Below are 23756 nucleotides of genomic sequence, written 5' to 3'. Positions count from 1 at the left end.
TAAGTAGAAATCTTACCAAGTTTATATATAGTAGTGAAACATTTCAGAAGAATTAAGTTCACATATGTATTTTTTTAATTTATCAGATTTATAAAAATTACTTAGGTACTTCGAAGGGTTTATCAGTTAAATAATTGAAGTACTTTTAAAAGGAAATAGAGTATATTACATTTATAAATGCTGTTTTAAATAGTTCAAAGTATTTAACAGAATCTATATTTGGGACCAAATTATTATTTTTATAGTAATCACTAAAATGTGCTAGACTTATAAATAGAATAAAGCCTTCAACTGAATTTAAAAGTCTAATTAATATTAACCTTTGAAAGCCAGAGTAAATATAAATAGTTTTTCACGGGTAATATAGATTCAACAGTTAACTAGCACTGCTTTAGCACTAATTTTTTGTACCTGGAGCAGCCAGGATAAAGAAGAAATATGAAACATAATCTCTGACCTGCTAAGGAGATTATAACTAATCAGTGCCATGAGATCAGCACACAAGAGACAAAAACAAATAAAACAATATGGCAAGAATCAGAAACTGAGATTATGTGGCATATGCTTGTGTACACCTGTATAACCCTAGAAAGCAGAACTCTTATCAAGAGGAAAATAAATGGAAGCAGTTACAGTACTCAGCTTTAACACTCAGGATGGGATTAGTCTACACTACAAGAACAAACCAACCTTGAAGTCTCAGAGGCCTAACATGAAATTTGTATCTTGCTCAAGCAAGGTTAAATGCAGGCCAAAGTAGCTATTTGCCCTGCAGTGAATTTAGGGCAAATAGCAGTGAATCCAGACACCTTTCACCTTATTGCTCCACCATTTCCAACCATTGCTTCCAGAGTTGCTGCAACAGGAAAACAAGAGAGTCATTGTTACAAGAATTAAACTATGATGTATCATCAAAATAAAGGGCTTAAAAAATAGTTGTTGGTGTTGCTATTGCTATTATTATCATTATCAAGCCATCCACCAGTTGAACTTTATAACTTAGAAACTAGTGAGTTTCCTCTTACTAGGAGGTATCTAAACAGAGAGAGGGCAGAAGTTGATCCAGGATTCCATGAGAAATATTCAAAAGACTGGGTCAGGCTAGACCTATAGGGACCTTTCATGGAGATTCTGTTCTGTTCTAAGTGCACTAGAAGATGAAGGAAATTGGTGTGAAATAGAGGAGATGAGCCTTGAAAGATGAGGTCAGTTGGTCGTGACCACCATAGCACTTGACTTCAGAGTGACTATTCATCAGGTAGCCCCAAAGGAAAACATGAAGTCAGAAGAACTGGCTGAGTTTTCTTCTGCCTCTTTCAAAGGTAACATTCGCTTTTTCTTTAAGAGTTTACATGCTGTCATTTCAACAAATGATCCTGGGGTTACTGGATATTCACATCTAAAAGAGTGAAACTGAACCCCTTTCTCTCATCTACCACATGTAAAAATTAACTCAAAATCGATCACTGACCTAAATGTAAAGTTTAAAACTATAAAACTCTCATAATAAAACATAGGTGTTAATCTTTAAGACTTTAGGTTAGGCACAAGCAACAAAAGGAAAATTGACAAATTATACTTCTTCAAAATTAAAAACTTTTGTGCTTCAAAGAGAAAGGAAGAAGACAATGCAGCAAATGAGAAGAAATGTTTCCAAGTTGTAGATCTGATAATGGTCTAGTCTCCAGAATATATAAATAACTCTTATAGCTCAATAACAAAAAGAAAAACAACTCAGCTTAAAAATGGACAGAGAATAATTCTCCAGAAAAGACATACAAATGATGAATAAATACATGAGAAGATACTCAACATCATTAGTCATTAGGAAATGCAAATCAAAATCACAATGAGATACCACTTCACACTCACTAAGATGACCTTAATAAAAAGATGGACAGGGTGGGAGGTGGGAGGGGGATTCAGGATTGGGAGCTCGTATACACCCGTGGTGGATTCATGTCAATATATGGCAAAACCAATACAGTATTGTAAATTAAAGTAAAAATAAAATTAAAAAAAAAAAAAGATGGACAGTAATAAGTGTTGACAAGAATATGGGGAAATTGAAATCTTCACATGTTGATGCTGCTGCTGCTGCTAAGTCGCTTCAGTCGTGTCCGACTCTGCGCGACCCCATAGACAGCAGCCCACCAGGCTCCCCGTCCCTGGGATTCTCCAGGCAAGAACACTGGAGTGGGTTGCCATTTCCTTCTCCAATGCATGAAAGTGAAAAGTGAAAGTGAAGTCGCTCAGTTGTGCCCAACTCTTAGCGACCCCATGGACTGCAGCCTACCAGGCTCCTCCATCCATGGGATTTTCCAGGCAAGAGTACTGGAGTGGGGTGCCGTTGCCTTCTCTGTCACATGTTGATAGTGGTATGTTAAATTGTGCTGCCATTTTGGAAAACAGTTTGGCAGATCCTCAGAAAGTTAAACATTGTGTTACCATATATGATCCAGAAGTTACATTCCTAGGTATATATTCAAGAGAGAAGAAAACATATGTCCACACAAAAAGTTGTACACAAATGTCCATAGCAACTTTATTGACAGTAGTCAAAAAGTGGGAAAAACCTAAATATCCATCAACTGATGAATGATAAATAAAATATGATACACCCATACAATTGAATATTATTCAGCCATATAAAGAAGTAAAGTATTGATAAAAGCTGTAACACAGATGAACCTTAAAAATTATGCTAAATGAGAGAGGCCATTCACAGAACATCACCTATTATATGATTTTATTTATATGCAGTGTCCAGAACAGGCAACTCTACAGAAACAGAAAGTAAAGCAGTGGTTGCCTAAGGGTGGAGGTGTTGGGGGAAATGGGGAGTACTGCTAATAGTCATGGGTTTTTTTCTTGAGGTGATGATGTTCTAAAATTGGTTGTGGTTATGTTTGCACAATTCTAAATATACTAAACAATTAAATTACATACTTTAAAAGGTTGAATTGTAAAGTCTGCAAATTATATCTCAATAAAGTTGTTCTATTTTAACAGCTTTAAAACACATACCTAGAATGGAATTATATCCAGAATATGCAAAGAGCTCTTAAAACTCAACAATAAGAAAACAAACAACTGAGTTTAAAAATGATCGAAGGATCTGAACAGATCCTCACCAAATAAGTTACGTAAATGGAAAATAAGCATGTGAAAAGATGCTTAATACCATATATCACTAGAGAGTGCAGATTAAACAACTCCACACCTTTAAAAATGACCAAAATCCAAAGAACAGACAGTGTTAAATGCTATGCTAGCTAGGATGTAGGGAAACAAGAACTGTGATTCATTGTTGGTGGGAATGAAAAATGGTATAGCCACTTGGGAATACAGTTTGGCATTTTCTTACAAAGCTAAACATAGTCTTACCATACTATCCAGCAGTCACATGCCAAGGCATTTAACCTCATGAGTTAAAAACTAATGTCTGCACAGAAACCTGCACATGAATGTTTATAGCAACTTTATTCATGATTGCTGAAAGCTGAAAGCAACCAAGGTATCCTTCAAAAGGTGAGCAGATAAATTACGGTAATCTGGAAAATGGAGTAGTATTCAATGATAAAAAGAAATGACTGACCAAGCCTCAAAAAAAAAACATGGAACAGCCTGAGATACATAGTGCTAAGTAAAGGGAGCCAGTTGGAGGAGGCACCATCGTATATGATTCCAATCATTTGGCATTACGAAAAAGGCAAAACTACAGAGACAGTAGGGACTTCCCTGGTGGCTCAGATGGTAGACTCTGCCCGCAGTGTGGGAGACCCGGGTGTAATCCCTAGGTCGGGAAGATTCCCTGGAGAAGGAAATGGCAAAACCCCTCCCGTATTCTTGCCTGGAAAAGCCCATTGATGGAGGAGCCTGGCAGGCTACAGTTCAGGGGTCACAAAGAGTCGAACACGACTGAGCGATTTCACTGCCACACATAGAGACAGTAAAAAGATCAGTGGTGGCCGGGAGTTTGGGGGTGGAAGGGAGAGAAGAAATGAGTAGGGCACAGGAGATTCTTAAGGCAGTAAAATTATTCTCTATGATAGCATAATAGTAGATGTACAATATTATGCATTTGTCAAAACCAATAGAAAATATACAACATAAAGCCTGAACCTGAATGCAATTTATGCACTTCAGTTTATAATAATGTATCAATACTGACTTATCAGTTTTAGCAAGTATACTACATTAATGCAAGAGGCTAATTTTAAGGGAAACTGTGTGCGCTGGAAGAGTGTATATGGGAACTTTCCCTACTATCTGCTGAATTTGGTATAAATCTAAAACTGCTCTAAAAAATTGTCTATTGATTAAAGAAAAAATAGAAATGAATATGGGCTTCCCTGGTAGCTCAGCTGGTAAAGAATCCACCTGCAATGCCGGAGACACCAGATCGATTCCTGGGTCAGGAAGATCCTCTGGAGAAGGGACAGGCTACCCACTCCAGTATTATTGGGCTTTCCTGGTGGCTCAGATGGTAGAGAAGAATCTGCCTATCTCTGGGTTCAATCCCTAGGTTAGGAAGATCCCTTGGAGGAGGGCATGGCAACCCACTCCAGTATTCTTGCCTGGAGAATCCGCATGGTCAGAGGAGCCTGGCGGGCTACAGCCCATGGAATTGCAAAGAGTCGGGCACAACTGAGTGACTAAGGACACACTTACACAAGGAATGAATATGGAAAACAGAAAACAGATTAAAAATACACAAGACTAGTGCAAATCAGATCAAAAAATATGAACAAATGGTACTCTTTAAAAACATTAAAAAGAATGTAAAGTTTTCTTCAGAGTCTATGTGCATCTCAGAGAGATCCCTGCACTTTCACGTTCATTAAGATATTATTCACAGTAGCCAAGATACGAAACCGATCTAAATGTCCATCAGCGGGTGGATAGACTATGAAATGTGGTATATACATCTAAAGGAATATCATTCACCCTTTAAAAAAGAAAGAAAGGGAGCCATTTATGACAACATTATGGTAAGTGAAATAAGCCCAACAGAGGAAGACAAATACCATATAGTATCACTTACATGTGAAATCTAAGAAGGCCTAACTCGTAGAAGTACAAGTGTTAGTCACTCAGTCGTGTCCAACTCTTTGTGACCCCTGCACTGTAGCCCACCAGGCTCCTCTGTCCGTGGACTTCTGCAGGCAAGAATACTGGAGTGGGTAGCCATTCCCTTCTCCAGGGGATCTTCCTGACCTAGGGATTGACCTAGGGATTGAACCTGGGTCTCCTGCATTGCAGGTGGGTTCTGTGCCATCTAAGCCAGCACAGAGTCAAATGGTGTTTGCCAGGGGCTGGAAAGAGGGGTAAATAAGGATGCGATGGTCAAAGGGTACAAAGTTTCAGTTATGAAGATAAGTTCTGGAAATCCACACAACATAGAGCCTGCTGCTAACAATATTTTACTCAAAAATTGCTGAGAGGGTAGATCTTATATTAAGTGTTCTTACCACAAAAATAATAATAATGCAAAAATAAGGGGGGTGAGAGGAAAATTTGGAAGTGATGGATATGCCTATGGCTTAGATTGTTGTGATGGTTTTAGGGGTATATATTTATCCCCAAACTCAACGAGTTGTATACATCAGTAGGTACAGCTTTTTTTACATGTCAATCATATCTAAGTAAAATAGAGTCTATGTGCTTGCCAACTATGATGTGTCTTCTCTTGCAAAGGACAGATGATGTCATGGCACTGTGCCTCCTTGTTGCTACTCAGATGTTTGGAACAAGAGCAATACTACAATAGGCATCAGAAACTCTCCTGACAGCCTCAGGAAGCCAGGGAGACCTCTGCTCCAAAAATTTAACTAGGAGAAAAAAATGCATTCTCTACTTTCATCCCAAACTTACTAGTCACTAAGAGTTATTCTGTGTCACCATGATCTGTGTTCTTTTTTGGTATGTGTCCATTTAGAGTACAAGCGCTGGGAAAAGCAGTCCTCACGGGCTCCCATAGAACCAACTCTCTTTCCTTGCTCTGCCAAAGCTGTGGGAGGAATGCTGTCCTTGACAAGCAGGAACAAGCCAGAACATGCTTGACCACTTAGGTCCTTGTCAAGAAAAGAGCAAGAATTACTACCCATCACCAGTGACCTAGGGACTATGGGACAGTAGTTCTCTACCCTACTCTGCTTGGACTCACTCAAGGATCCTGTCAAAATCACAGGTACCTGTTCTATCCTGTTCATTCAGTCAACAAATATTCAGTAAGCATCGTTTTTTGTGTGTGCCAGCCACTGTTCTGTTTACTTCGAATAAAGACTGACCCTTCCCCAAAAGACAAAAATGTCAGTGCTTTTATGGAGGAACAAAAAAAGAATAAACACAATAATTAGTAAATGGTGACTGAATCAGATGTGACTGAGCGTCTGGACTGACTGATGGATGTGATAAGGAACAAGTGCTGTGGAGGAAAGATGTTAGGCAAGGAAGATGCAGAGTGTTAGGAAAGGTGAGAGGAGCTGGTTGCAGTTTTGAATCTCAGGGGCTGGCTTACGCACTAGGAAGGCTAGCCCTGAAGATGGGAGAGTCAGCCACCCAGCCTCAGGCAAAGGAAACCGTCTCCAGGGCTGAGGGAATAGGATCTGCAAGGACTGACCTTGGCTGGAATCGAGGTGTCTGTCCTCTGCCACTTAGAAGTGGGCCCACCTGGTTTTCCTTTCTCTGTCTTGGAGTTTGAGAGGTGTGACCATTAGGAGCTCTTCTGACTTGGAACTCTGGTGGCAGGTTGGAACAGGAATGAGAGAGATTGGAGGGGCTGACACCAGTGGAAACGCCACTTCTGACTTGTCAAAGTGAGTGACAGCAGACACAAAAAAGCCCGAGGCTGCCGCCCGGTTCCGTGTGCTATGGATGCAGACGCAGAACAGAGCATGGGAGGTAGTGTGTGGTATGACAGCAGAGACAGCTGCAGTTTAAGGCAAACTCAACGGTAAGTGTGGCTCCTGCCTAATGCATTTACTCATTAAGTGTGGAACCTGCTCTGATTTCACACAGGTTGAGTGCTTTTGTGCTAAACTGCTTCAGTCATGTCTGACTCTTTTTGACCCCATGGACTATAGCTCTCCAGGCTCCCCTGTCCATGGGATTCTCCAGGCAAGAATACTGGAGTGGGCTGCCATGCCCTCCTCCAGAGGATCTTCCCGACCCAGGGATCAAACCCAGGTCTCTCTTTGTCTCCTGCATTGGCAGGCGGGTTCTTTACCACCAGTGCCATCTGGGAAGCCCTTCACACAGGTTAGTGAAAGTTGCTCAGTCATGTCAGACTTTGCCACTCTATGGACTGGCCATGGAATTCTCCAGGCCAGAGTACTGGAGTGGGTAGCCTTTCCCTTCTCCAGGGGATCTTCCCAACCCAGGGATCGAACCCAGGTCTCCTGCATTGCAGGCGGATTCTTCACCAGCTGAGCCACAAGGGAAGCCCAAGAACACTGGAGTGGGTAGCCCATCCCTTCTCCAGGGGATCTTCCTGACCCAGGAATTGAACCGGGATCTCCTACAATGCAGGCGGATTCTCTACCAACTGAGCTAGGGTTTGTGTAAAACAAGTGACATCAATGTGTATATATTTTCAACCATTGTTTAAAGAGAAACCTATTGCTTTAGGGAATTTCATCTGCAAAGTTCATGGACATGGATATGGGAGCTACTATAAAACCCAAAGGCATGCTTGAAATAGAAAAGGTGCTAAATATGATTTCACTCCACATAGCAGGGTGCTAGTCAGGATAAGGTATGTTGCCAACAACCCAAATCTCAGTAGTTTATAACAACAAGGTTATTTCCACTCCATCTATATGTCTATCATGAGCTGGCTGGGGCTACTGCCCCACGTGTCCTCATTCTAGGGCCCAGGCTGGGGAAACAGCTGTTGTCAGAAACATTACCAGTCACATAACAAAGGGAAAGAGATCTTGGAAGGGTCTCGTACTCATAATTCAGTGCTTGAGCCCAGCCATTGTACTTCCGCTACCACTAAGAACATCTAAGAGGGAGAACATGACCAGGGTAAACTTTGTATCAGGTTATGTAAAAAGACCAAAAAAAAAAAAAGCCTGCATTCTCCCCAGCTCCAGCCCAAGACCTCTGAATGTCTCAGGAACTGGGATTCAAAAGGAAAATACTATGTTCTAAATGTGCCAAAGTTTGAGAAAGCAGAATTTCCAGAGGGCTGGATCCAGCAGGCAGGTAGCGATGTATTTCAGGCAAGAAAGATGGGCTTAGAGACATAGGTTCAGAAGTCATCTGCATTGAGCTGAGAACCAAGCCAGGAAGAATGAGGAAAAAAATGTCAAGGACAAATGCCAATGGCCTCAGACATTGAAAAGAGAGATCAAGATGTCAGAGGAGCAGGAGGGCACGTCCAGGACAAGGGTATGGAGAGGAGGGCAGCCATATGGGTTTGGTCCCAGGGGTTAAAGGGTATGTCCAGGCAGAGGGAATACATGAGCATGCCAGGGGGTCTCAGCTTAGACATGGCACCCTGAGAAACCCTCCCTGGCTTCCCTCAAATGCACCTTCAGCCCTCTTGAAGTCTGCCTCTGGCCCCGCCTGCCCATCCCTCTCCTTGGACCAGGGCTCCTTGGCACCTGAAACTGTTTTATTCACTGTGAAACTTCCTCCCCGCCCCAGTGCCTAGTCCAGTGCCTGACACTTAGAAGGCAGAAGATAAATGCTCAACAAATGAAGAGGTAGATGAGGAGAAAGAGAAGGTATATCCAGGAACTAGTGACAACTGAAGCTAAGGTTTCAAATGGAGGAAAAAAGTAGAAAACAGGAAAACAAAGATAGATGCAATTTGGCTTAATTCAACAAATAATGTACTCAGCCCTCTGGGGGAGGAGATGGGAGTTGCGATACAGGATATGAGAGAACATGGGTCCTGTTTTCAGGGTGTATACAGCTCAGTGGGGAGAGACCGCAGGCCACACAGAACTCCAATATGAGAGTCAGGGAAGCACTAGAAGAAACCCACAGAGTGCCATGGGTATTTAAAGTAGGGAGAAATGGAAAACCAACCTGAAAAAGATGGCATCTGAGATGTGCAGTTGAAACAGGCAATAGATTTTCCAGGAAGATGAAACAGAATGACAAAAGGCACCAGCCCAGGTAAACGTGGCCTCCTGAAACATGGGTCATTGGCGTCTTGAGTTGGGAGAAGGAATCACTATGTGTTAATGAGGAATGTGCGAATTCTTCTTCATAGAAATTACTCTGTGTGAACACCAAAATGTGAACCCGGAGGGATGACTCAGATCGCAGGCAGTATCTCTGCTCTTTTGTGTGGTCACTGAGCTGCTGTCACCCGGGAGCAAAAGTGCTCAAAAGGACAGATGCAAACAGAAGGTGTCAAGAGATAACTTCCCCTTCTCAGCCACTTAAGACCTACACAAGGAAAGCAGAAAACCACTTTATCATTGACATCACTGGCCCCCTAAAAAAAAAAAAATAACACTTTCTGGCTCGTAGTCTTTCAAAGTCTGGATGGAATTTTTATTTATTTATTTATTTATTTTAATCTTGTCTCATGGCTTATGGGATCTTAGTTCCCTAACGAGGGATTGAACCTGGGCTCTCAGCAGTGAGAGCATGGATCCTAACCACTGGACTTCTGGGAGATTCCCTGGATGGAATTTTTAGATTTTCTATTTCACAATTATTGACTGTTTTATTTGCCATAGTCACTTGTTGGTTTGGGACACTGGCAGAGTAACCAGACGCTTCGATTGGCCAGAGGCCCTGTCCCTCTCACAAAGATCTCAGAGATTTTCCAAACAAATCATGCAAGAGGCGAGGACTAACGATGCTGGGGCCATTCCATGCCAGAACTGAACTATGGTGACCAGAGCCAGGGAGTGGGGGCAGAGCGAAGGGCAGGACCCAGGTAGAGGACACAGTTACAGGCAGGCTTCGTCTCTTCCCTGGCAGAGCGCAGGAGAACGGGTGCTAAGCTCCCTGGGGCCCGGCAGTTCCGCTCCTCTGCATCCCAGGAGGAGGAGGGCCTTCCAGTGTTCAGCAGTACTTATCCCTATGAATGAACACAAACCTCCTGAGTTTCTCTTTGTAAAACAGCCTTCTATAACTGTCAGAAGTGGAGAGATCAAAAAGTGTCTGTACCCTCTCCAAAAACAGATCAAAATCTCTCCTTGATCGAAATAAAGTGACTTAACAAGTTTTCACTTAATATAGAGATAGGATTTGCATCCAATTCAACAATCCACCTGCCAAAAAGGCACTTTATGGAAACTAAAGCAGAGTTACGAACCTCTCAGCAAACTTGTGCATAATGGAAATTATAAATCAGCACCAATGATATAATTATGAAGGATATTTTACAAGAAAAAATTCTCTTAGCATGTTTAGAGATACTTTATGTTCCATAACATAAAACACAAATCCAGGGCTAATTGGAAACAATGGCATGATACATAATAATGAATGTTCCCTCCAGTGAATCCAAGTATTCATCTGAGTCCTTATCTTGATCTTTCTGGGTAATCAGATTTAGAAATCTTAAAAATCTCATGTGGTCAGAGGCAGGTCATGGCAACTTCACCCAGGGGTGAGCAGAGGAGTGCAGCGAAATAACAATCAAGGGCCAAGCCCCAACGGGCAGCAGAATGCATATCTGGCACCAAAGCCTGGTGGCTCTACTGTACCATCCTGAGTTGACCCCAATAAATTCAAATTAGGTGAAACCAAAAAAAATGTCATTTTTCATAGGATATAGCATTTCAACCCTGGGGAAGGAGGACAGGAAAAAATCAGAAATTCTCATATGTCATGTAAATGGCCAGTGTGTTAGATGTGGAAAAATGCTGCATGAAAAGTAATATTTCCCAAAATATGGTACCCAAGATCACTTTAGGGGATACAGAAAGGAATCTGGTTTTAGGGGGTTCATTTTATTTTTTTGAACTATTTCAAAAAAGGCACTTTATGGTTCTTTAAGAATTTTTCTTTTTTTTTTTATTTTGGAACAATTCAAATGTGTATGTTAATGAATAAAGACAAGTGATACTGGCTTTTCAGCTTATGATATTGACATAAAATTTTCCTTTTGGCTGCTGCTAAGTCGCTTCAGTCATGTCTGACTCTGTGCGAACCCATAGACGGCAGCCCACTAGGCTCTTCCGTCCCTGGGATTCTCCAGGCAAGAGTGCTGGAGTGGGTTGTCATTGCCTTCTCCAATGCATGAAAGTGAAAAGTGAAAGTGAAGTCGCTCAGTCCTGTCCAACTCTTAGCGACCCCATGGACTGCAGCCTACCAGGCTCCTACATTCAGTAAAGCAGCAAGTTCATTTAAATAAAACTTTTAGTAAATAATAGCATGGTCACCCCTTAGCTGATGGTAAACAGAGAAATGATGCCCCATTGTGAGGTCTGGGAAACAAGAACACAAACAGAAATCCTGGACCTTCTGGATATGTCCTTTTGTCCCTGAGTGGGAAGAGTTTCTCTCATTCATTCATTTGGCTTTTAGCAAGTGTTTTTTAGGTGCTTGTAATGTCTGGACACTGTTCACTGGTATCTGATGGTGAGCAACAAATGGTCTGCCCTTGAGGAGCTCTGCATTAGAGGGAATACAAGCAATTAGAGAGACAGTTGGGGGGCTTCCCTGGTGGTCCAATGGCTAAGACTCTGTGCTCCCAACATAAGGGGCTCTGGTTCAATGCCTGGTCAGGGAACTAGATCCCACATGCCACAACTAAAAGATCCCATATGCCTAAATGAATACTCTGTGTAGCCAAATAAATATAAGTATTTTTTTAAATATATTAAAAATAAAGAGACAGTGACCATATGCCATGGTAAGTGAGAAAAAAGGATCAAGGATAAGTAATAGAAGAATTAGATGCTTTAAAACAATGGATAGTAAATTATACAAATATTTAACAGTGAGAAAAAAGAATGATAATATATTCATAGCAAAATATATGTATAATACTATATTAATGAACAAAATATAGTGTATAATACTATATTAATGAACAAAGATAATGTTTCAATGTAGAGCCTTTAGCATGTAACACTCTTTGCATATATTATTTCATTTATTCCTTACCACAACATTGCTAGTTCCTTGTTATTAAATTTATCTTACAGGTGAGTAAACAGTCATCCTCAAACTCACACAGCAGTGCTAGGATTCAAACTCAGCTCTTCTTGCTGCCAGAACCTGAGCACACTCACTAAGTCATGTTTCCTCACTAGAGCAGATATGGGAGGAGCAAGGGAGAGAGTAGGGAAGTGGAAGAAAAGTGTGGAGCAAAGAGGAGGAACAAGGGAGGAGAAGCAAAGAGGAAAAAGAAGTCAAGGAATGGATGAGAAGAATAGGAAAGCAGATAAAGGAAGAGGAAAAGGAAGAGGCAGAAAACCTGTGTCTCTGTGATGGGGGAATTAAGGAAAACTCGAATCCACTCAGGCAGGGGATGGGCTGGGTATGGTGACAATGCCAAATCCATTGTTCAAAATCCTTTAAATTGAAGGCATGGAATGTTCACAGTACGAAAATATACAGAGAAAGACAATAGATTTGTGGTTGCCCATGGCTGGAGGCTTTGGAGTAAATGAGGGGTGACTGCTAATGTGTACAGGATTTATTTTTCAGTGATAAAAAAGATTCTAAAATTAATTATGGTAATTGTTGTAGAACTCTGTGAATATACTAAAAACCATTGAATTGTATACTTTGGGTTAACTGTGTGATAGGTAAATTATATCTCAATAAAGTTGTTATTTTAAAATAAAAAAGAATCAGAGAGCTTGAAGATAGGTCAATTGAAATTATCCAACCTAAGGAACAGAAAGAAAAACAATAGAGAAAAAGAACAGAATCTCAGAGACCTGTAGGAAACCTTCAATTATATCAACATATGCATAAGGATATTCCAAGAAGGAGAGGAGAGAGCAAAATGGGCAGAAAGAATATTTGAAGAAATAATGGCTCAAAAGTTCCAAAATTTGAGTAAAAAAATCAATAATCTACATAACCAAGAACTCTACAAAATCAAAATAGGATAAATTCAAAGAGGTTCAAATCTAGACTCATAATAAACAGTTGAAGACAAAAATAAAGAGCAAACCTGGAAAATAGCATGATAGAAAAAACACAGTAACATACAAAAGGCCTTCAATAAAATTAACAGTTAATGTCTCTTCAGAAACCATGGAGGCCAGAGGGTAGTGGGAACACAGTCAATGTTCTAAAAGAAAAAACTGTCAGTCAAGAATTGTATATCCAGCAAAATTATCCTTCAAACATTAGAGAGAACTCAAAAGATATTTGTATACCAATGTTCAAGTAGTATTAATCATAAGAGCCAAAAGGTAGAAACAAACCAGATGTCTGTCAACAGATGTGAAAGTCGCTCAGTCGTGTCTGACTCTGTGACTCCATGAACTTCTCTAGGCCAGAATTCTGGAGTGGATAGCCTATCCCTTCTCCAGGGGATCTTCCCAACCTAGGGATTGAATCCAGGTCTCCCGCATTGCAGGCGGATTCTTTACTGTCTGAACCACAAGGGAAGCCCCTATCAACAGGTAAATGGACAAAATGTAGTATACAGACCAATGAATGAAATTGGTCATACACACACTATGGAAGAACCTTGAAGGCATTATGCTGAGATAAACTGGACACAGAAGAACACTGTATGATTTTACTTATATGAGGTACGTACAGTAAGCAAATTCATAGACAGAGTTGAATGGTGGTGCTCTCTAGGGGCTGGGTAAGAGGGATTGAGGAGTTTGTGTTTAAAGGACACAGAGTTTCAACTGGGGAAGATGAAAAAGTTCTGGAGATGGATGGTGATTATAGTTGCACAGTAATGTAAAGATGCTTAATGCCACAGAAAGTACACTTTAAAATGGTTAAAATAATAAATTTTATGTTTTATATTTTGCCACAGTAAGAAAAAATACAATGTTAGATTAAAATAGCAAAAAAAAAAATTAAGGTGAAATTATGACATTCTCAGATAAACAAAAACAGAGAATTTGTCAGTAGCACACCTATCTAATGGAAAATACTAATAGGAGTTCTTCAGGCTGAAATGAAAGAACACCAGAGGATAATCTGAATCCACATGAAGAAATAAAGAGCATTGGAAGAGGTAACTAAATAAGTATGTATGAAAGACAATATATATGTATAGTTTGTTTGTAACCATTTTTCTCTCCAATCTGATTTAAAAGACAACTGCATAAAGCACTAATTATAAACTAATTGTGAAAGATTGAAAATATATGTTGACAGTCATATATTACATAAAGATGTATTTGCTTGACAGTGATAGCACAAAGAAAGGGGAGGAATTGGAGCTATGTAGAAACAAAGTTTTGTATAATTTTGAAATTCACTTGGAACAGTTCCAAACTGGATTGTTTCAAGATGTGAATTACAGTCTTCAGGAAACCACTAAGAAAATAATTCAAAAAAAAAAAAAGTAGAAGAAATGAAATTAAAATGGTACATTAGAAAATATCTACTGAGCAGAAAAGACCATAATAGAGAAATAGAGAAATTAAAAAAAAAAAAAAAAGACATATAGTCAACAAATCGCAATGACTGGTGTAAATCTTTCCTGTGTGGGATTGTGCTCAGTTGCTCAGTCGTGGCAAACTCTTTGAAAATCCATGGACTGCCAGGCTCCTCTGTCCATGGAATTTTCCAAGTAAGAATACTAGAGTGGATTGCCAGTTCCTCCTCCAGGGGATCTTCCCAACCCAGGGATCAAACCTGCATCTCCTGAGTCTCCTGCATTGGCAGGTGGATTCTTTACCACTGAGCCACCTGGGAAGCCCAAACCTTACCTTATAAGGTAATTGAATGAAGATGGACTAGATACTCCACTCAATAGGCCAAGATTTTCAAAAAGAGTAAAGAACTAACTATACACTGTCTACCAGAGATACACGTTAGATTCAAAGGTGCAGATAAGTTAAAAGAAAAAAGATGGAAAAAGACATACCATGCAAACAGTAACCAAAAGAGAGCTGAAATGTCCATATAAATGTCAGACAAAGTGGACTTTATAATAAAAATTGTTACTAAAGACAAAGCAGATTACATAATTTAAAAATGACCAATATATAAAGGAGACATAATAATTATAAATATACACTTATCAGAGCCCCAAAACTCATGAAGCAAAATAGTCATAATTGAAAAGAGAAATAGACAATTCAATCATTACAGGTAATGAATTTAATATCCTATTTTCCATAATGAAAAGAGTAGGTAGAAGATGAAGTAAAATGAAGAACCGAACAACACTATAAATCAACTTGCACACATCTATAAAATACTCTAACAATACAGAATATACTTTCTTCTCAAGTGCTCATGGAATATTTTCCAGTATTAGAGCATATGTTAGGCCATAAAATTTTTTTCAATAAATTGGAAAGGCTTGAAATCATACAAATATGCTTCTGATTGTATTTTCATTTCACAATGAAATGAAAGTACAAATCCATAGCGGAAGGAAATTTAGGAAATTCACAAAAATGTGGAAAATATAAATATTCTCTTGAACAACAAGTAGGTCAAGGAAGTCATAGGGGAAATTACAAAATACTTTGAGATGAATAAAAATGAAAGCCCAATATACCAAAACTTATGGAATGCAATGAAAGCAGTGCTTTGGAGGAAATGGCTTTAAGTTCCTATATTAAAAAGAAGAAAGATCTCAAATTAATAACCTAACGTTCCACCTTAAGAAATGAGAAAAATACTAAAACCAAAGACACAAGAAAGGAAAACTACAGATCACTATCTCTGGTGAATATAGAATGGAAAAATTCTCAACAGAATATCAACAAGCCAAATTCAACAATAATTAAAAGGATCAAATTAATTTGAAAATAAATAAAATGAAGACTTTTAAAAAAGAGAATTCCCTAGTGGTCCAGTGGTTAGGACTCCATACTTCCACTTCAGGGGGCATGAGTTTGTTCCTTTGTCTAGGAACTAAGATCCCCAATGCCACCCAGCACAGCCAAAGAAATTTTTTTAATAATTGAAAAAAAAATTTTTAAAGAAGATCATATACCATGATAAGTGCCATTTATTCCAAGGGTTCAAGGATGGTTTGACATCCATAAATCAATGAATATGGCATACCACATTAACAAAATGAAGGATAAAAATCATGATCATATCAATAGATGAACAAAAATCACTTAACAAAATTCAACATCCATTCATGATAAAAAACTCTCAACACAGTGGGTATAGAGGGAGCATACCTCAACATAGGCAAGGCCAGATATGACAAACCCATATCTTACATTATGCTCAGAGGTAAAAAGCTGAATGCTTTTTCTCTAATATCAAGAACAAGACAAGGATGCCCATTCTCACTACTTTTATTCAACATGGCATTGGAAGTCCTAGCCACAGAAATCAGGCAAGAAAAAGAAATAAAAGTCTTCCAAATTGGAAAGGAAGAAGTAAAACTGTCACTATTAGCAGATGACATAATGCTATAAATAGACATCCCCAAGGACTCCACCAAAAAAAAAGTTTAATAAATGAATTCAGTAAAGTTGCAAGATACAAAATCAATATACAGAAATCAAGAGTTCCCTAGTGGTCTGGGGGTTGAGACTCTGCACTTCCACTGTCAAGGGCCCAGGTTCCGTCCCTGGTTAGGGAACTAACATCCCAAAAGCTGTGTGGTGTGGTCAAAGAAACCCAAAAAACAGAAATAGGTTGCATTTCTGTACACTAATAACAAGTAATCAGGGGACTTCCCTTGCAGCCCCAGTGGTTGAGACTCCATGCTTCCAATGCAGGGGGTGTAGGTTCAATCCCTGGCAAGGGAACTAAGATCCCACATGCTGCATGGGGGCAGTCAAAAACAATAATAATAATAAGCAATTAGAGAAATTAAGAAAATAATCCCACTTACAATTGCTTCAAAAAAAGAATAAAATATCTAGCAATAAATATAAGTAAGGAGGTAAAAGTCTTGTAAACTATAAACTATGAGACACTGAGAAAAGAAATTGAAAACACAAATGGAAAGACGTTCCATGGTCATGAATTGAAACAATTAATATTGTTAAATTATCCTTATTACCAAAGCAATCTACAGATTCAGGACAATCCGTATCAAAATTTCAATGGCATTTTTCATGGAGCCGGAACAATTCTAAAATTTGTATGGAAACCCATAAGACCCCAAATAGCCAAAACAACCTTGAGAAAGAAGAACGAAGCTGAAGGTATCATATTCCCTGATTTCAAACTGTATTTACAAAGCTATAGCAATCAAAACAATATAGTATTGGCATTAAAAACAACACCACCACATAGATCAATGTAACATAATACCTACAAATAAGCCCATACATATAATAGTCAGTTAATTTACAAGAAAGGAGCCAAGAATATACACTGGGGAAAGGACAATCTCTTTTAAGAACTGAAAACCAGACAGCCACATGAAAAGAGTGAAACTAGACCACTATCTTACACCATCCCCAAGAATTAACTCAAAGTGGATTAAAGGCTTGACTGTAAACCTGAAAGCATAAAACTACTAGAAGAAAACAGGCTCATTGATATTGTCTTAGTGATTTATTTTTTTGATTTGATACTAAAAGCAAAAACCAACAAAAGCAAAAATCAAAAAGTGAGACCACATCAAAATAAAAAGCTGCTGAGCAGCGAAGGAAACCACCAGCAAAATGAAAAGGTCACCTGTTGAGTGGAAGAAAATATTTGCAAATCATGTCTCTAATAAGCAGCTAACATCCAAAATATATAGAGAACTCATACAACTCAATAGCAAGAAAAACCATCTAATTTTTTTAAATGGGCAGAGGCTCTGGACAGGCATTTTTACAAAGAAGATAAACAATGGCCAAAAGATACAGGAAATATCCCTCCTCATCAGGGAAATGCAAATCAAAGCCACAATACAATATCATCTCACTCCTGTTAGAATGGCTTTTGCAAAAAAGATAAGAAAAAGTGTTGGCAAGGATGTAGAGAAAAGGGAATTCTTGTGCACTGTTGATGTGAGTGTAAATTGATGCAGTTACAATAGAAAAGTGTATGGAAGTTCCTCAAAAAATAAAAAAATAGAACTACCATATTACCCACCTGGGTATTTATCAGCTCAGGAGGTCAGGAAGAGGACCACTCACATATCACTCAAGTCAACACAAACCCCATCAGGAAGAAATGCACCTTGTGTCTCCAGCAGAAAGTAGCATGACTTGACTAGTGCCAGCAGGAGGAATAAAGATTTTCTCCTTGCCTGGCAACAGCTCAGCCAATGAGAGACTGTCATAATTCAGCCAATGAAAAGCCACCCTCCCTCAAACTTGTTGTTTCCTCCAATTAACTTTTCCTTCTCCTCTGTAAGTTTCCTCTCCTTCGCCTTACTGGACTCGCGTGTAGTTCCCCGTAGTTGCATGTCCTGAATTGCAGTTCTTAGCTGCTCCTGAATAAACCCATTTTGCTGGTAAAAAATAATTGGCTATTTTTTTCTTTTAGGTTAACAATGAACATTTAAACTGTCTCTGTTTTTCTCTCTCCCGTCCCCCACCCACCTTTTTTTTTTGGACTGCACTGCATGGCTTGTGGGGATTTTAGCTTCCCAACCAGGGATTGAACCCAGGGCTTCAGCAGTGAGAGCATGGAGTCCTAACTACTGTACCACCAGGGAATTCTCTACCTCCTTTTTTATTATACAAAATGCCACAGTGGAAATTTAAAAATCTGTCCCTTAGAGCACATGTGGGAGAATTTTTCTAGGAAGGGAATTACTGGATTGTGGGAGTATTTTCTTCTTAAATATTATTAGCTATTGCCAGTCTGCTCTGCAAAGAGCACATCCCATTTTACACTGGCTCCCAGTGTATGTAGAAGTTTCAGTTGCTGCACAGCCTAACCAGTCCTTGAAATATCTCTTTGTGGTTTTAATTTGCATTTCCCTATCCCTGGTAAAATTGAACACCTTTTCACATGTTTATTTGTGGTTTAGACTTTTCTTTTAATTGCCTGTTCATGTCCTTTGATCACTATTCTACAGAGATATTTCCCCCTCTTTTTAAATTGATTTTTTAAAGTTTTTTTATATGTTCTAGATACTAATCTTTTGTTGATTATACACAATCTGTTGTTGATTATATGTAATGCAAATATCTTCTCCCCTTCTCTGACTTGTCTTTACTTTTTTTTATGACATCTTTTGTTGTACAGAAGTTTTTAATTTTTAGACAATTGAATATTTGAGTTCTTTTCTTTCAAGACTCATGCTTTTTGCATCTTGTTTAAGAAGTGCTTCTCTATGCTGAGGTCATGGTATTTTCTCCTGTTCATTATTCCTTTATATTTGTTAATGCAGTCAGTCTGGTTGGTGTTAAGAGGGAAAGGGAAGATTGATATGTCCCCTCAGAGGTGACTTGGCATATCTTGCCTGGATTCTTTAATGCTGATTTCATGGTTTAACTCTCTGTGGGCAATTGTATTCTTATTTCCAGGCTCCAGGGAAAGCTTTACTGAAACTTCCAAATCCTAGGCAGAGTTTTATTTGATTGGCCTGGAGTGGGGCCCAGGAATCTGCATTTTTGATACGCAGTCCAGGTGATTTTGATGCAGAAAGTCTCCTTTTGAACACCTCTGGTAGTGCTTAGCCACCCTTCCAGGTATCTGAAAACTTTGCAGTGAACCCAGTTTTTGCTAACCAATGACTTAGCCTCTCTCTGCCTCAGATTCCTCTTTATAAAAATATCTCCCTGGAAGAATTCTTCCATGAATGGTGAGTCTCATGATGAGTCTCATATATGAAGACTTGACCTGGACCTGGCATGTGGCAGGGCTAAGTAAAAGATGAATCTTCACTAGCCCTGAGGGTCTCAAGCTCTGGGGTGAACTGGCCCTGCCTCCCTCCTAGACTCAGCTCCCACCATGCTCCCCATCATGGTGGCAAGTCACTTAACCTCTCAGAGCCTTAATTTCATTATATGTAAACTGGTATTAATAATCCCTACTTTGTGAAGTTGTTGGAAAAATTAGAAATGGCATATAAAATGCCCAGGACAGTACCCAGAATATGGTGGGCAAACTGAGCTGTTGTGTGTTTAATTCTGGAGAAGCTGAAACTTGAAATTCAGAAACTGTTCTTACTGAGTAGCCACAGGCCTAGAGAGTCCTGAGGCATCTCCCATGTCCCTTCCCAAAGGCCAGAACGATCCTAGACACACAGGCTTTCGGTAAAGGCTTGATCAGTTCATGTTTCTTTCCAGTGTAATAGACAGCACCTCCAAAGGATCCACAAAACTGGAAAACTTTTTATTATTTTATTTAATAGGTGTTTGTACAGAGCTTACAATATTTCAGGTCCTGTTTTAAATGCTTTATATTAATTAACTCATTGCCTCTTCGTAATAACTCCATGAGGTAGATACTTTTATTATTCCTGTTATATAGATGAGGAAACTAAGCTAAAGGACAGCCCTGTACTGAGTGAATTGAACCTTCCAGCTGTGTTGCTTTCGGAATAGCGGAATTAGACCCCCAGACAAAAGGTGCTACAACTGCTGGTCCTTCTCAGAGTTTTCTATCTCTGATTAAGGTGGCTTAATAGGAGAGGAAAATACCCTTTGAATTGAAAATAATATGCTTGAGCAATATTAGTTTTAAAAAAGTTTTATATTTTAAAACCCATTCTACCACTTCATAGCTATTAGGATGGCTACTAAAAGCAAACAAGCAAACAGGACAAGTGTGGGTAAAAATGTGAGAAAGTAGAACCCTTGTGGTGCCCTGTGGGTGAGAATGGTGTAGTTGCTGTGGAAAACAATACGGCAGTTCCTCAAAACATTAAAAAATAGAATTGCCATACGATCCAGCAGTTCCTCTTCTAGGTATATATCCAAAACTTGAAAGCGGGGATTTAAAGAAATGTTTGTATACCCATGTTCATAGCAGCATTATCACTATAGTCAAAAGGTGGAAGCAATTCAAGAAATTGTGGCATATACGTACAATGGAATGTTAATTCAGCCTTTAAAAGGAGGGAATTTCTGATACATGCTGTAGTGTGGTTGAAACTTGAGGACACTATGCTAAGTGAAATAAGCCAGACATAAAAAGACAAATATTGTTTAATTCCACTTATACGAGGTACCTCCTGTAATCAAATTTTTTCATTCAGAAAGTAAAATAGTGGTTGCTGGGGGCCTGGGGAGGGGTAGAATAGAAAGTCACTATTTAATAGGTATAGAATATCAGTCTTGAAAGATAGGAATGTAATTAATGCCACGAAGCTGTATGTTCAAAAGTGGTTGCTGCTGCTGCTGCTAAGTCGCTTCAGTCGTTTCCGACTCTGTGCGACCCCATAGACAGCAGCCCACCAGGCTCCCCTGTCCCTGGGATTCTCCAGGCAAGAACACTGGAGTGGGTTGCCATTTCCTTCTCCAATGCATGAAAGTGAAAAGTGAAAAGTGAAAGTGAAGTCGCTCAGTCGTGTCTGACTCTTGGCGACCCCATGGACTGCAGCCTACCAGGCTCCTCCGTCCATGGGATTTTTCCAGGCAAGAGTACTGGAGTGGGGAGCCATTGACAGTAAAATTTATGTTATATGTATGTTACCACAATAATAATGATCATAGTTAAAGGAGAGCGCAAACAAACTACTTATGTGATGGTGGAAGAAGGAACTGCAGGCCCCAGGAGACCAGTGACTTGTCTGCGTGTTCATTATTGAGTGTACCCCGTGCTTGGTCTCGGAGTGTATGTGTGTATGTGTGTGCTAAGTCACTTCAGTCATGTCTGACTGTGTGTGACCCTGTGGACTGTAGCCTGCCAGACTCCTCTGTCCATGGGATTCTCCAGGCAAGAATACTGGAGTGGCTTGCCATTTCCTCCTCCAGGGGATCTTCCTGACCCAGGGATAGAACCTGCATCTCTAAGTCTCCTGCATTGGCAGGCAGTTTCTTTACCACTAGCGCCACCTGGGAAGCCCCCTACTTAAAGATAGTGGATAAATGAACGTTAGACGAATAAATGAACATTAGAAAACAAATCCTTCTGCTAACTTGTCTAGCCCACTAGGTGCTTCTCAGGTGGCGCTGGTGATAAGAACCTGAAGTGACTTAACCCGCCCATGCATGCGTAGCCCGTTAGGGAGCCCTGTAAGAAGTGGAAGGCGGTGTTGAGAGAAATGGAGAGGAAACAGTGGAATCAAGTTCGAGGCCAGTTGTTCCAGTCACGCTTGAGCCAGGCAAGAGCTGGCTAAAAGGCCCCTGCAGAGGTTGGGAGGTTTCCCTGATGGGGAAGTGGATGAAAGCTGGCGCTTAGGAAATTGATCTCTGTCTGGGTCTGTTGGCCCGAGCAGCATCCCAGGGGCTCTGAAGAAGGACTGAGATGTTACGTGGCACTCCTCTCTCACCTCCCCACTCCGCAGCAGTCACTATGACATTTCCATGCAGCCTCCATGCCACCTCTAACAGACCCTTCCTTTCTACCTTATTGCTGGAGCAAGATGATTTCTATGAATAGTCTGTCTCCTTAATGCTTCTCTCCTCCAACCCAAATTATACAAAGTAATCTTTATAAAATCAGTTTTCATACTTTAAAGAAGTTAACAATATCTCGTTCTCTACCTACTGAAATGTAAACTTAGGTGTTTAATGAACTCGTGGAACTCTATCCTTTTCCAGCTGACCCAGGCTGTGCTTCCTCTTCACCTGCCTGTCCTAGGATTTGGGGTGTGTTTCTTTTCCTTTTTTTCTGTTTATTATGGAATATTCTAACACATGCAAAAGTAGAGAGTACAGGGAACCCCTATAGACCTGTCCCAGTTGTCAGCAAATGATCAGTTTTGTTGCGTCTGGACCCCCTCCAGCTCCCCACACACTACCTTTTTTTTTTTGGTTCGTGAGCTTTTCAATTCTTTATTTTCTTTCCTGATTTTCAAATACTATTTCTTATAAAAATTGCAAACATCACAAATGTACAAAGCAAAGAATGTGACAGCCTTCCATAATCCCACATTCCTCAGATAATAATCATTGTTCACAGTTTGGTGTACATTTTCAGATTTTTTTTTTTTTGCTGTGAATATATTATACAACATAAATAACCATATTTAATCTGCTTTGCAAATTGTTTTTCCATTCAACAATACATTTTTGACAGGTTCCATATTAGATCACGTAGATCCACCTTATTCTTTCTAATAATCAGATTATATGATATTATATGCTTTGCTGTAATCTAACCAGCCCCTATGGGTGGACAGTTGAGAGAGCAGTTTCCATCTTTCCATTGTTACAAAAAGGTTACAGCGAGCATGCTTTTACATATTTCTTTCTGCCCTTGTGCAAGTATGTCTACAGGAAAGAATCCCAGAAGTTGAGTTGCTTAAGTTTAAACAGATGCTGTAAAATATGAAAAGTACATAAAAGTACTTATTTTGTCATTTTCTTACATATAATTAATCTGTCTTGTCTTTGCCAAACTGATAAATTTAAACTATTTCATTATGATATAAATTTATAGGATTCTAAGTGGAGCCTCTTTCCTGCTATTAACCAAGTATCAAAACTCCAGGGAGGAGGTGGAGACGGCATGTTCCTGACAGAGGAACAAGGCAGAGGGAGAGCCTGAGCCTGGAGAGTGGGCAAATTCTCACAGTGGCAGGTGTGTTGAACTTCAGGTTAATGTAGCTGGACCATACGACAAGTTATAAGGTTCAGACCAAG

General features: G+C 39.6%; 1 long non-coding RNA gene across 1 annotated transcript; it reads left to right on the top strand.

Annotated features, from left to right (window-relative positions):
- The first annotated feature begins 2432 nt into the window (after positions 1-2432).
- LOC120865273 lies at positions 2433-16870 on the top strand. Its single transcript, XR_005721358.1, has 3 exons — positions 2433-2443; positions 3997-4007; positions 16780-16870. It is a non-coding gene; the product is annotated as an uncharacterized LOC120865273 (long non-coding RNA).
- The last annotated feature ends 6886 nt before the right edge of the window (positions 16871-23756 follow it).

The sequence above is a fragment of the Oryx dammah genome, unplaced genomic scaffold, assembly GCF_014754425.2.
Source record: "Oryx dammah isolate SB20612 unplaced genomic scaffold, SCBI_Odam_1.1 HiC_scaffold_6, whole genome shotgun sequence".
Lineage (NCBI taxonomy): Eukaryota > Metazoa > Chordata > Mammalia > Artiodactyla > Bovidae > Oryx > Oryx dammah.
This window is presented reverse-complemented; position numbering and strand designations above follow the sequence as displayed.